Below are 13,936 nucleotides of genomic sequence, written 5' to 3'. Positions count from 1 at the left end.
TTCAGATCCTCTTGAAGAATATACAATGCAAGTAATGCACACTTACCTCAGGTGAGTGAAGGCTGATGAGATGGAATGTGAGGTAGAATGTAGTGATGATAGTCTCTACATTTGATCGTTTTCCTTTGTTACAGCGGCACACCTCTGACACCTTACCCTTCTGAGGGTGTGCAGGACACCATTGTCATGCACACTGAGCTAGAAGCATACACCACCTGTAGTTTGTCCCACCCAGCTTCATCTACATGCAAATAAGATACATTTGTAATCAGACTAATACACACTAATGATGCTGTTGGAGAACCTGAGACATGGAATGTTGGCAAAGCTTACACTCAGAGCATAATTATTGCAGTCATAATGGAAACTGATGTGATGGAGTGATATGCCACCTAATATGCATTTATAGGGATTAAATATTTCACATGCAGTCAACCAATGAGACATTCTGTTGTAATAGAGGGATTGTAGGAATAATAAAGAAAGCACAGGATTTTTCTTACTGATTTTATTGAAGGTATTATTATATAGGACTTGTTAGAATTAGGATTTCTTTGGATTTGCACACAATGGGACTTGGGTCTTTGTTTCTTTGTTTCTTGTATTTGTGGGGTGCAGCACTGTTTGCCTTCCCCCTCTCCCTTGACCCAAGATTTATGTAGGTAGAGCACTATTTCCCCCGTCACTGCTGATTAGAAGGGTCCCAAAGGACTGTCATAAATGTGCTCCATCTATTTCTTTTTCTCTCCCTCTCTCCTTCTTTCTCATCCCTCCATCTATCCACACACATTACTCAGTATGTTTTATTTGCATGCTCATGTCCATGGGTCTGTAGGTCCCATAATGAATAGAATCTACGGCTCTCATCTGGCCTGTGATACAAAGAAAGGAGTGTGTGGTTAGTTGGTGTGTGTGTGTGTGTGTGAGAGAGAGAGAGAGAGAGAGAGAGAGGGAGAGGGAGAAGGGTCAGAGTGAATGTACTGTATCTATGTTATATGAGAGATGCACATAATGGTGCTTCTAAATCTTGACATTTCCAATTTTCCTTTTGTGATCATGTTAGCATTCACCAAAGGCACAGATTATTTACAGGAGATTATTGCTACATTGTCTCACAAAGCAGGGGGGCTAATTTTTTCTATCCCAATGAAAGAAAGAGATTGTAATAAAACAGTGGGATGGTTCAAGAAAGAGAATAATCACACTGAATGATGAAAGGAATACAGAAAGGGATCATGCATCACATAGTGGAGAACATTTGTCTGGACATTATAACAGTTTCAAATGCTGTCTGTCTCACTGTCTGTCTTTGACATGCATACACAAGTGTGTGTGTGTGAGCAGGTTTGGGTGGTTTACGAGGACTTTTTTTTAGGTTACAAACTGGTAATTACAAGGGTATTATGCTATAAATGTGGTGTATGAGGACATTTCTAGTGTCCCCATAATTCAAATCGCTTAAAAAACATGCTAAACTATGTTTTTTGAAAATGTAAAAATGCAGACATTTTTTGTGAGGGTTACGTTTAGGGGTAAGGTTGCGATGGCCGGACTAGAGGGGGGACCCACAGAAAGGCTATTCCATATTGTAGAGCACATCCAAACACGGTCAGCGGGAGACATGATTGTAAACACGGAGACAGTGTGCAACAGTGAAAGAGAAAGCCGCCGGGTAGCGCACGTTCACATTGATGGAATAACTGTCCTGTTTCAGCGAGAAGTCTGCATGAACACTGTGGTGAGACTAACTTGCACAGGCTATTTATACTTTGCTCCCATAAGCTCAAGAGACACATGTGGATGATGTAGCTGCAAATGAGTTAGATGTGCTTCTTGAGACACACCCAACTTTGGTGAAATAGAGCCGATACACAGCCTTCGTCCTGTTCACTACTGGTTGCCCAATATTACTGTAGTCTGCTGCGAAACTATAATGCTCCCAAACAAGAGATTTTAGAGATGGCGGTGGGTCTTCAGTCTCTGGCTTAAGTCCGACATATTTATAATTTGTTTAGTTCCATCACAGTTGGGAAAAATATTGAGCTAGCTAGCATAAACTTCACATGCATTTATCTGATGCGCAGTTCTAGTGTACCATGTGGCACTCTGTTCTGGTTCCGTGCGGTCCGGTGTTGCTCCACAGTCTTTTTTCATTTTAGTTCTACGTGGTTTGTGATGTTTGTTATATGTTGTTTTAAAATTGGTTGCGGGCATGCTAAGATATGTAATCGTTCATGTGACTGCGTGTACCTTACCGAAGGCCCTGTATCCATTCGGTTCGGCATGGATACATGTACCGTTGCAGCCTTAGTTTTCATGCGTAATTTATAATATTTAATACAAGTATTTACAATTAATTTTAGAACACATGCTAAAATGGTATTGTCTCTTTAAGAGCAGCAACGGTTCAGCGAGTTCCCTTTTTGATTTGACTAGTAGCACCTAATAAACAAGAAAAAACTAAAAAACAAATTCTAGAGCAAATAGGTCTCCTAAAAATGTATGTCCACATATGTGGGCACCGGGACTAATTTGTGAAATTAATATTCAAGTAATACCAAGCTATAGAAAGTCATTTTTTTTTTTTTTATTTAGTGAATGACTTAACCTCCAGTGTGCTGTCTGTCTGCACTGGTCTCAGAACAGTTAGAAATGCACCTTATTTTCATCCTAACTCTCACAGGAGATTTGAAATCTGTCTATAATTAGCCAGTTCACCAGGATCAAGTTGTGGCTTCTTAATAAGCAGTTTGATAACTGCCATTTTAAAGTTTCTTGGGACATGTCCTAAGGATAGCAAGGAGTTAGTAATATAAAGAAGAGGTTCTGAGATTACAGGGAATACCTCTTTTAAGAGCTTAGTTGGTATTGGATCTAACATACATGTTGTAGATTTTGATGTTTCAGTAAGTTTTGTTAGCTCTTCATGACCTATGAGAGCGAAGGATTGAAGTTGTATGTGAGGAAAATTATGAGACACTGTTTTCTGAGGTACTGTGACAGATGATTTTATAATTCCAATTTTATTTCTGATTATTTCAATTTTATCAGTAAAGAAATTCATGAAGTCATTATTATTGTGCTGTGACAGAATATCAGGTTCAGTTGAGGTTTTATTCCTAACTAATTTAGCCACAGTACTGAATAAACACCTAGGATTGTTGTGGTTATTTTCTATGAGTTTGCTAAAATGTGCTGACCTGGCAGTCTGTAGCTACAGATACTGATGTGCGAAAAATTTATGGATTTTTTAAAGCGGCATATCAAACAAAACTAGAGATGCTACTCTTTACAACCAAACAGGTTTCAGTCAAAAAACTTTCAGGTTTCTTACCAGAGGCACGTTTGTTGGCACTGTGCCTGTAGCAGCGGTTCCTGGAATTACACAGTGCGGCAGAAGTTTAACCATTAAATGAGTGTAGAGTCTTGTGAACAGTGTTCAGTTGGTTTTAATTACTTTAAATTATGTGCTGCGTATAGCGAAGCCAAAATACAATGTCCACACATGTGGATACGGGGCTGCACGAAGTTATCAAGATTGGGTTCAAATGGCTTCTTTAATGCATCGGTGTTCAAGTCAAAACCAAACTTTTACACTCAATGCGCTGTCAAAGGATCTTGATGCTAAACTTGTTCTTCAATATACTACTCAATCACTGATGAGTGAAATCTGAAAATGTACCTGCCAGTGACTACTTACAGAAATTTTTAGTCGCAAAGTGTGTATTTAAGAATTAATATCAAGACTGTTCAAATGAAGATTGCATCAGAAAATCAATATTGTTACCCAGCCCTACAACCTAAAATCACCTGCTGTACATTGTGGGAACCAGCCCATGAGCAAAACAGCTTAATAAATATAAATAATAATGAAAAATGTAAATTAAAAAATGGTTTAGGGTGTGAGGGTTAGGTTTAGGGGTAGGGTAAGGGGATAGAAAATATCACTCAGCTCAGTAAAAAAAACAAAAAAACAAAAAACAAACAAACAAAAAATATTAGAAGTCAATAGAACAGCCCTAACATTATAGAAAAAACATGTAATGTTTGTAAGAGAGAGAAGAAAAAATATCACACTCTTTTTTTGATGTTATACATGCCTTCATAGGGAATAAAATGAATTTACCTCTTTATCTTTAAAAATAATCTCCAGATAAAACTGAAAAGCAGACACAAGCATTCACCCCATGAATATGATGTAGGCTATATCCTGTGACTATACCCTATTAAACATTATGTTATGGTTATCATGGTTAACCCTATCTGAGATGCTGCGTTGGTCAATTAAAGAGTACATTTAGAGATTGGTTTTCAAGGATTAACCCCCCCATGATTGGTTCAAGCATACTACACTAGGCAGAGTTACTATAGGAGTGATCCAGTGGTTGTGGATAAAATAAATATAGATTAATGTGATATTATGATATGCTTGATGTAAATCAGGTGTAGATCAGTGCTCGGTTGCATAAAGCACCTTAAGTGTCATTTTAAGATCACCCTAAAGTTTCCCTTAAACTAAGGGGTGTTACAGAAAACAACCCTTAAGTGTTACTTAAGAGTTTTTATAAGTAAAACGTCATAATCCCTTACGATTTCCCTTAAGTATTTATTTTTACTTAAGCACACCCTTAAAAACCATTAAGTGTTGCATAAAGCCAAACTGCAATTTCAACCCGATCTCACAAAAATTTGTACGTATTTTACAAGACGGCTATTTCGTATGATTTCTTTTGTATGAATTTTTTTAATTTCATCACGTGCAAATGCCTGGATGTGTAATGTGGAAGTAAGCGTGAGTTTCGCGCGCGAGGTGTCAAGGACATGCTTATTAATATCATGCCCTTACCCAGTCCCTTATCTAAACCTAACCAATCAGAGTGTGTAAACATGACAGGAAGCTGTTATGTGTGACAGAAGCAAGTAATTGTCTCGTATTAGATGAAAATGTTGTCCAACGACATCATTGGCTGTAGTGAAGGTCGTCCGAATTTATATGAGTGCAGTCGTACGATATCATACGAATTAGCCAAATTTAGAAAAGTCGTACAAATCCTTACGATTTCGCTATGAGAGTGTGTTGGCCATTTTCCTAAGTAAACCTTAATGTTAAAAAAACTTTGCCTTAGCTAGAATAGGTTAAGAGTTACAAGGTTTCTAAAAAAGAAGAAATGGCTAAGTTTATAGAACCAATTGAAGAGTACAGTGTGCCAAGGTGAATATTTTGCGCTAGGGAGAACCCTTTTGACCATCTCGCAATATGGGAAATCACTGACAAGCTGGAGGGCGATCTAATAGCAACACACACATACCAGAAGTGTGCTTAGTATTTTTTGCTCTCTGCATCTTTATAAACTGTACAAATAGATGCATTAAAATCATACCGCAAGTTAATTTGCGATACATCACAAAGTTTTATAAATATGTTACAGCCCTGCTGATCATCACTCATATTCTTAAATTAGGATGGCAATACATTCTTTGCACAGTTATACAAGTATCTTAACATCTTGCACCTCAAATTCAAAGGTGTCTTCCTATAGAGGGCACTTACCGGCCATAGAGCATATTCCTCCATTAATTGGTCTGCATACAAAATTCAGGAAGTTTTTTTGTAAAAACATAGTATAAAGTTAAAGTATTTTTTATGTGGTAAAATTGCTCAAATGTTTGTTGCGACATTTCCGATCTTCTGAAAGTTGGTAGGGATATGTCTTGTCCATGGTAAAAGTAGAATTTGACTACTGTAAAACCTGGCTCACTGTAGTACATCCCTTAACGGTTTCCCTTATCTAAGAGAAACGTCTAAGGGATTATATGCGACATCCTCAAGTCATTCCCTAAGGTTAGGGGAAATCATATTTTAAGTGATATCCTTAAGGAAAAAACTTTTTTATGCTTCTAGGCACAGGCCTCTGTAGTTTGAAAAGAGGAAGTGTATACTGACCTACTAGTGTGCAGCCAATTGAGTAGATTGATGTGTCCTTCACATGAGGACTTCTCTGTTTGTATTGATTTCAGGTTCTTATTGATCAAAGGACTGCACATTAACATTTTCATTCATCTACTTCTTTCTGTCTTGTTATTCCAGATACATAAAGGGTGGGTTGCACCAATAAGGATTAAATTAAGAAGAGTTTAGAGCTAATCAAAGATTTGTTGATCTAGGATTTATTTTAATTCGAGTTGTGTTGCACCACTTAAATTTAAACACAGATTAACATATCAGTGATTAAAATGTTAACCTGTGATTAAATCTTTCACTTGTGATTCATTTTGTCTGCCATGATGGATTAAACAGTGTAACAAAATAATAATAACACTATTTTATTTCCTTTTCAAGTGAGAACATAAAACTGTCTATGCGAAAAAGAAACTCGTGCAGGTAAAAGAATTTTACATTTTACATTTTCTACAGTCATTAATAACCGCTTCCTAGACAGAGCAGCGGCACAAAAGGCAGATCAAATAAAAATAAAAAAAAGCCAAGGAAATGTCGCAGCCACACATAAGAAGTACTAATTTCACAAGCCATGTGAAGAATTTGATATCTCAATTAATGGAACAGTATGGGATCATTATCGAAGACAAGAGGACAGATAATGTTACCGTAAGAATAAAGAAGAGGCGTGGGTCCAGCTTAGCACCAGCTTTAACACGAGACGTGATGAACTTGAAAGACTGTTGGAAAAACATAAAAGCAAAAAAATATGCTGCCCAGGAGAGGAGAGAAATTTTTCTCATGGGAGGAGGTCCACCAGCAAATGAAATGGATCCATTGTCTCAAAAAATCATCCAGATCATCCCACAACAAATGTCTCCCTTATCTAACCCATTTGACAATGATGCCATTGCAGACCAGCCAGACCTACCAACACCAACCTACAAAAGTATGTTCCTACATTTCAATTAGGAAATGGCAAATTTATTTCTAATTATTTCATTGTTGGCTTGATAAAACCAAGATAATTTTTTTAAATATGTTTGTTTGTCTTTTAGATACGAATAATGGAGATGCAGCGTCTGTTTTTTTCGCCCATGCCATAAATGTACGTGCCAGTGAGCCGATACCGTATGCTCACACCACCACTACTAAACGTGTCAGTGAAGGAGATGCTCAGCATCCAGGGCCCTCGAAGAGCAAAATGCCAAAAACCGACTTAAACAAATATAATTTTGAAGTACTACAATTGGAGAGAGAGAAAAATACAATTCCAATCGACAATGCAAAAATACAGAGAGAGGTGCTTCTTTTCTACAATAGGAAATACTGCAAACTTTGCAGAGAACTAGAACCAGTTCAAATTGTTTTTAATGAGATCTAGAGAAATGGATGAAAACAGTCTAATTTAAAATGACAAGGAACAGTGGTCAAACAATATTTTGTTTTAATGTTTATTTGTTGAACAATACTGTATGTAAATGATATCGTATCTGACTGTATTGTTACATTAATGTATTAATATTACATAAATTGTAATAAAGAACAAGAAGGAAACCATTTTAAATTGGTCATCTTATTTGTGCAAAGGAAGGATATTCAAGCAACTCTTTTGAATTAAAAATGTTTTCAATGTTAATAATTTATTGTATTGAAAGTATATTGCAGTTTATTGATATGTACATAGTCTCTCTCTCTCTCTCTCTCTCTCTCTCTCTCTCTCTCTCTCTCGTGTTTACATATTTGTCATCCTTGAATGCCACATTACACAAATTATGCAGTAAAATGGTTCTCAGTTAGAGTTCTCTGGACAGCATTTCCATTTGCGGTGGCAGCGCTGCACTCCTGCTGTGCTTCCTCTTGGTCCTCATTTGGGTAATCCTCTTTAGACTCCTGTAGTAGCTCATCTCCAACTTTTCCCAAAGTTGTATAATACTGCCCCTGCAACAATGATCATCAGTGTTGTCTCAAGCTTTGTTCGAAGCCCATTCTGCATACAAGGAAATCTTTTTTTCCAAACATCAAACACTCTCTCCACAAGACCTCTTGTTGCAATGTGGCAGGAGTTGTAGCGTTTCTCAGCTGGTGTTATTGGGTTCAAGAGGGGGGTCATCAGGTAGGCACAACAGGGATAGCCATTATCGCCTACCAGGTGACCCTGGAATGCTTGAATTTCAAGCAAAGCATTATTGTCAAAGATCCTGCTGTCATGTGTTGATCGTGGCAATTGAGCCACAATGTTGGTGATTTGGGCCTTCTCATCACACACAACTTAAACACTGATGGAACAGTAGCACTTCCTGTTGCGAAATAACTCTCCATTTTCTCCCCCAGGGTTCTGAATCCAAATGTGGGTGCAGTCAATCGCTCCTATAACTCCAGGAAAACCAGCTCTTGTATAAAATCCAGCCGGTGTTTCGCCTGTCGGTGCAAATCTTAAATACTGATCTTTCAGAATTGCAATTGCCCCTGATACCCTTCCAGCAATTCTGCTCACAGTTGATTTATGAACCCCAGAAAGGTCCCAATCCACCATCTGGAAACAACCAGTGGCATAAAAGCGCAAGGATATCAGAAGCTGGAGCAATGGTGGTATAGCTGCATTTCGGTCACTGCTATGTTTAATTAAGGGTCCAATTTTTTTCATTTAATATAATTACAGATTCCTTGTTGAGTCTATATCTCTTTGAAAATTCTACGTGTGCAAATCAGGTTATTCTTAAACTGTTTTAGACTTACCTCAGGAAACCCAGTTTAGGCATTTACATAACCTTATACGTTGATGGCTTACTAAGCATTATCAGTGTAAAACATGCATGTAAATGCGCTAATCACTAATCAACTAGTCAACCATCCTGTGCCATACTGTAAATTCTGAGTGCATGCCTATGTTCTGCAGATGTGCTTGCAGTGTGTAATAAAGCCTAATAGTGTTTTCAGTCCCAGAGTGCTGTATGTCACACTGCTTTGAGGCAGATTGTATTCTACTGCCTAATTGATAGATAACCTGAGATCCCTCCCGCACAGTCTCTCTCTCTTTTTGCTTCTCTGTCGCTCATTTACCATGTCACACTATCCATTTGGCTATGACATCACCACACCACAGCCCAGTTCTCAAATCCCCTTGTCATCAATCCCTCTTCACACAGCTTTGACCAGTCAGACCTTAGCATTGACAGTCCTGGCCTCACCTGAAGAGTCAGAGATGAAGGCATTCATGGTATCCACATGATTCACAAAATAATCGTCCATAACCCCTTTCATAGCACATTACTTATTTCGTATACACTAGATGCGCGTCATGCCATACACACACCTTGCAATTACTAAATGCTTATGCGGTTACTTATCTGTCATCATAGGCATAGTGACAAACCCACATGTGAAAGAGAGAAACATCACAAGGCACACTAAGGCCTTGGTAGATTATTTTTGTAGTATTATTTTGATATACTCAGTCATTACGGCTGATATAGACTCATTTTAAATGATGCTAAGTTGTGCTTTTGTTTTTTACTACCTGTAAGTAATGGGCTATATATACTTTCATGGGTGGTTTAATTGTAAAGAAAAAAAATCTAATTTGATTAAAGTTACATGCTGCTGTGTTGTGTGCAGAAGAACTTGTTTAGCAGTGGGCTGTTCCGATGAATTTGGCCTAAACAAACAGGTTCATTGAGTGCGCGTGCGTGCACACACACACACACACACACACAAGAACATGACCCAACCTCCTTGTTTGTACACATTTTTTTTTAAATTATGTTTTATTCTTTTTAATAAGTACTTACACATAGGAAATCACTGATTTTAGATGTGTTTATGTCATAGTAATATACAGAACACACTGTTCTTCAAGTGTGCACAGGCTGAATACCTACAAATTAGCAAACAGAAAGCACACAGACACCACGGTCTGGATTTTAATTTGGTTTTACAATAAGACTGATCTTAAACCTAATGAATTTTGCTGAAAAAGACCTTGTAACTCTTGATCTCAGATTTGTTTTCTGAGTCAGCATGCTGTACCCACAGCAAACACCACACCTTGAATACACACACGCACACCCCTGAACCACAGTATTGGCAAAACAGATTTGCCCTTACAGTTATGTAACAACCCTTAACCTTTGGGTGCAGAGGACAGTGAGTGTGTCTGTGTTAGAGTCAACACACTCTATTCGCTGTTAAGCATTTATCATATATTTTGTTGTGAAAGCTTTTATTGGCATGTACAGAACAAATGTTATAAAATTAAACTGGACATTTTATGGACATTAAACCTTGTACTTGTAAAACTCTGGGAGTTCATTCACATGTACCAAAGTCTAATTAATTAGCTATAAATTAAGTTTTTATGGGCATTTCAGGGAATGTTAAAAGGTTTAAAATAAAATTTCTCAAACATATTATTTCTTAAAGAATATCGCGAAGTCATACCCGTTGTTTACGCAGTCAATGAAAATAAGCCAAAGCAAAAACATGCATAGTGTAACAAAATTTGTGAATTTCAAACAAAAGCCACAGGATAGCCTATGAGGAAGCAGTAATATAAATCCATCATGTTGGGACTTGTTGGATGTATAATTTGATGCTTAAATTTAAAATAACTACAGCAGACACATATAGCTCAACCAAGCTTTATTTACATATGCAGCATTTCTTTAACAAACTAGATTACAATTCAAAATGGAGTACACAGGAAAAAATACGCACAAACATCTCACAGAGAAACCATATGACTATTCGATAAAGAGGTCAAAGAGCAAAGGTAATAAGCAGAAGATGATGAAGAAGGAAGGCTACGATCAGGGTGATAAGATGCAGGAATAGTGGTTTTTGCTGATTATCACCATGGGTATACTAAATAACACCTGTAATGTTTAAGGATGTGACTAGTTGTAAATGGGAAGACAAGTATCTGTCTCATTATTTGGAAAAACAAGAATTTTGGAAAAAATTTTTTTTTTTTTAAAGGTTCAGCTGTCCTCTATGGATGATTTTCCAACCTATGAATTTATTGCATCAGTTACATTGTGAGTGTGTGTCTGGAAAATTTTATGAATATTAAGGCAGAAGCTGTAGGGTGTAGAATCATGCTATAAACCAGAGGTGTCAAACACATGGCTTTGCGAGATGATTTAGGAGGGGAAAAAAGATTATGTTAAAACAAATTAATTCATTAACCCCAAATTATGTACTCATATTTATTCTAGCTACAGCAGGATCTTAAATTGGTAGAACCTTTCTTTTAATTATGTTCAGCATTAGTAACTCACGCTTATGCATAAGTTCACTGGATTTGTGGGTGACAAAACTGTCCCAGGGCAATTCACTTAATTTTCCCACAATTTGTGTGAGTTGCTTATGGCACTAACGACAACATGGACAGGTACAAAGCAAAATTTTGAGGTGATGAATGAATTTTTCAAATGTTTATAAGTCTCCACTGAATAATATCATTATTAGATAAGCTATGATACATTAATACTGATTCGATGCGGTTATTATTATTATTATCATCATCATTACCAATTTTGTATTTATGTCATCAAAAGGCCTCTGGTAAAGGACCAGAAGTAAACCAGTAGACCAGTAGTAAATTCCATGTGCTACGTTTTGTTTTACCTAAATGTTCATTATCAAAGCAGCACAAAGTTAATTCTGGACTATATTAGCTCAAGAAGAGCATGTATTGTGCATGCCCTCTCCATGTGTACACCAAGGTTTATCAAATTAAAAGAAAAAAATCAGCCCACATAAGGTGACATTTAGTCTGATCTGTCCCCTGACTTAAGAGTTTGACACCCCTGCTATAACCATATATGTCCAACTCCCAATGTAACAATTGCATGGTTTTGTTCAGTACATGGACTTTGCAAGATATATCTGCATTATCACTACATTGCTTAAGTATAGCAGGATGTACAGTGCTGTGAAAAAGTATTTCTTCTAACATAAAACAAAGGCAATCTGAGTAAACACAGTTTTTAAATGATAATATTATTTACTGAAGCAAAAAAGTTATCCAATACCAACTGGGCCTGTGTGAAAAAGTATTTGCTACTAAGTATTTAGTTACTAAATCCCCAAATCTATAAAACTGCATTCATAATGGGGTTCAGCTGGACTAGACACACCCAGGCCTGATTACTGCCAACCCTGTTTAATCAAATCAACACCTAAATAGAACTTTTTCAGCAGCATGAAGTTGGCTAAAAGGTCTCACCCCGTAGCACACATGGCAAGGTCGAAAGAAATTCCAGAAATGATGAGGAAAAAGGTGATTGTAATACATCAGTCTGGGAAGGGTTACAAAGCTATTTCAAAGGCTCTGGGACTCCAAAGAACCACAGTGAGAGCCCTTATCTCCAAATGGAGAAAACTTGGCACAGTAGTGAACCTTTCCACAAGTGGCTGACCTTCTAAAATTTCTCCAACAGCACAGCGACAACTCATCCAAGAAGTCGCAAAAAAGCCAAGGACAACATCCAAGGAACTGCAGGCCTCTCTCACATGTTCATGTCTCCATTATCAGAAAGACGCTGGCCAAAAATGCCATTCATGGAAGAGTGGCAAGTCACAAAAACGCCAAGGACAACATCCAAGGAACTGCAGGCCTCTCTCGCATCAGTAAAGGTCACTGTTCATGTCTCCACTATCAGAAGGACACTGGCCAAAAATGCCATTCATGGAAGTGTGGCAAGGCGAAAACCACTGCTAACCCAGAAGAACATTAAGGCTCGTCTGAATTTTGCCAAAACACACCTTGATGATCCTTAGAGCTTTTGGGGGAATGCTCTGTGGACCGATGATTCGAAAGTGGAACTGTATAGAAGACAGTGGTCCTGTTACATCTGCCCTAAATCAAACACAGAATTCCACAAAAAGAACATCATACCTACAGTCAAGCATGATGGTGGTAGTGTGGGGATGCTTTGCTGCATCAGGGCCAGGGCGACTTGAAATAATTTAGGGAAACATGAATTCTGCTCTCTCCCAGAAAATCCTAAAGGAGAACGTCATCAGTCCATGAGTTGAAGCTCAAGTGCAACTGGATTATGCAGCAAGACAATGATCCAAAGCATAGAAGTAAGTCCACCTCTGAATGGCTCAAAAGAAGCTTAAATAAAGTTTTGGAGTGGATAGTCAAAATCCTGGTTTGAACCCGATTGAGATGCTGTGGCAGGACCTTAGACGGGCAGTTCATGCTCGAAAACCCTCCAATGTGGCTGAACTAAAGCAGTTCTGTAAAGAAGAGTGGGCCAAAATTCCAAAACTGTAAAAGACTGATCTCCAGTTATCGAAGCGTTTGGTTGCAGTTGTTGCTGCTAAAGGTGGCACAACCAGCTAATAAGTTTAAGGGGGCAGTTCGTTTTTCACATTGGTGATATTGGTGTTGGATTACATTTTTGCTTCAATAAAAAAAAAAAAACATATATATATTTGAAAACTCTACTTAGTGTTTACTCAGGTTGCCTTTGTTTTATGTTATATCTCATTTGAAGATCTAAAACAATTTAGAATGAAAAATACACAAAAATAGAAGAAATCAAGAAATATTTTTTCACAGCACTCTATACATATAAATGCATTTCACATTATGCATATGTACATTTACATGCATGCATACATGGACGTATGCAGTGAAGGGTAACCCTCTTTGAGGAAACACAGCGTTAGAATTTGTACATGATTTGTGATAATAGTTGAGCACAAATTAACAAAAAAAACATTTAATAAAGTGACAACCCCCAATAAACACATCAATAAATTGACAACACAGGATGGATTCCTGTTGTTTTATCTTCTTGCTTAAGAAGAATGTTGTTCATGTTCAAATGTTCATAAAACTTTTTTGAAATTGTGTACAGTCAGGTTGCAGTAAATTCAAAGAGTAGGCCCTGATGTTGAAATGGAGACCCAACTCTCCCCTGAGCAATAGTGATGCATTTTGCATACAGGGACCGAAACGTCCCAGAATTTCACTGTGTTTTG

General features: G+C 37.5%; 1 pseudogene; it reads right to left on the bottom strand.

Annotated features, from left to right (window-relative positions):
- The window catches only part of LOC127415611 (armadillo repeat-containing protein 2-like), a 48,204-nt pseudogene extending 47,970 nt beyond the window's left edge, over positions 1-234 (bottom strand).
- Between the last annotated feature and the right edge of the window lie 13,702 nt (positions 235-13,936).

This window comes from Myxocyprinus asiaticus, chromosome 25, assembly GCF_019703515.2.
Source record: "Myxocyprinus asiaticus isolate MX2 ecotype Aquarium Trade chromosome 25, UBuf_Myxa_2, whole genome shotgun sequence".
In the NCBI taxonomy this organism is placed as follows: Eukaryota; Metazoa; Chordata; class Actinopteri; order Cypriniformes; family Catostomidae; genus Myxocyprinus; species Myxocyprinus asiaticus.
This window is presented reverse-complemented; position numbering and strand designations above follow the sequence as displayed.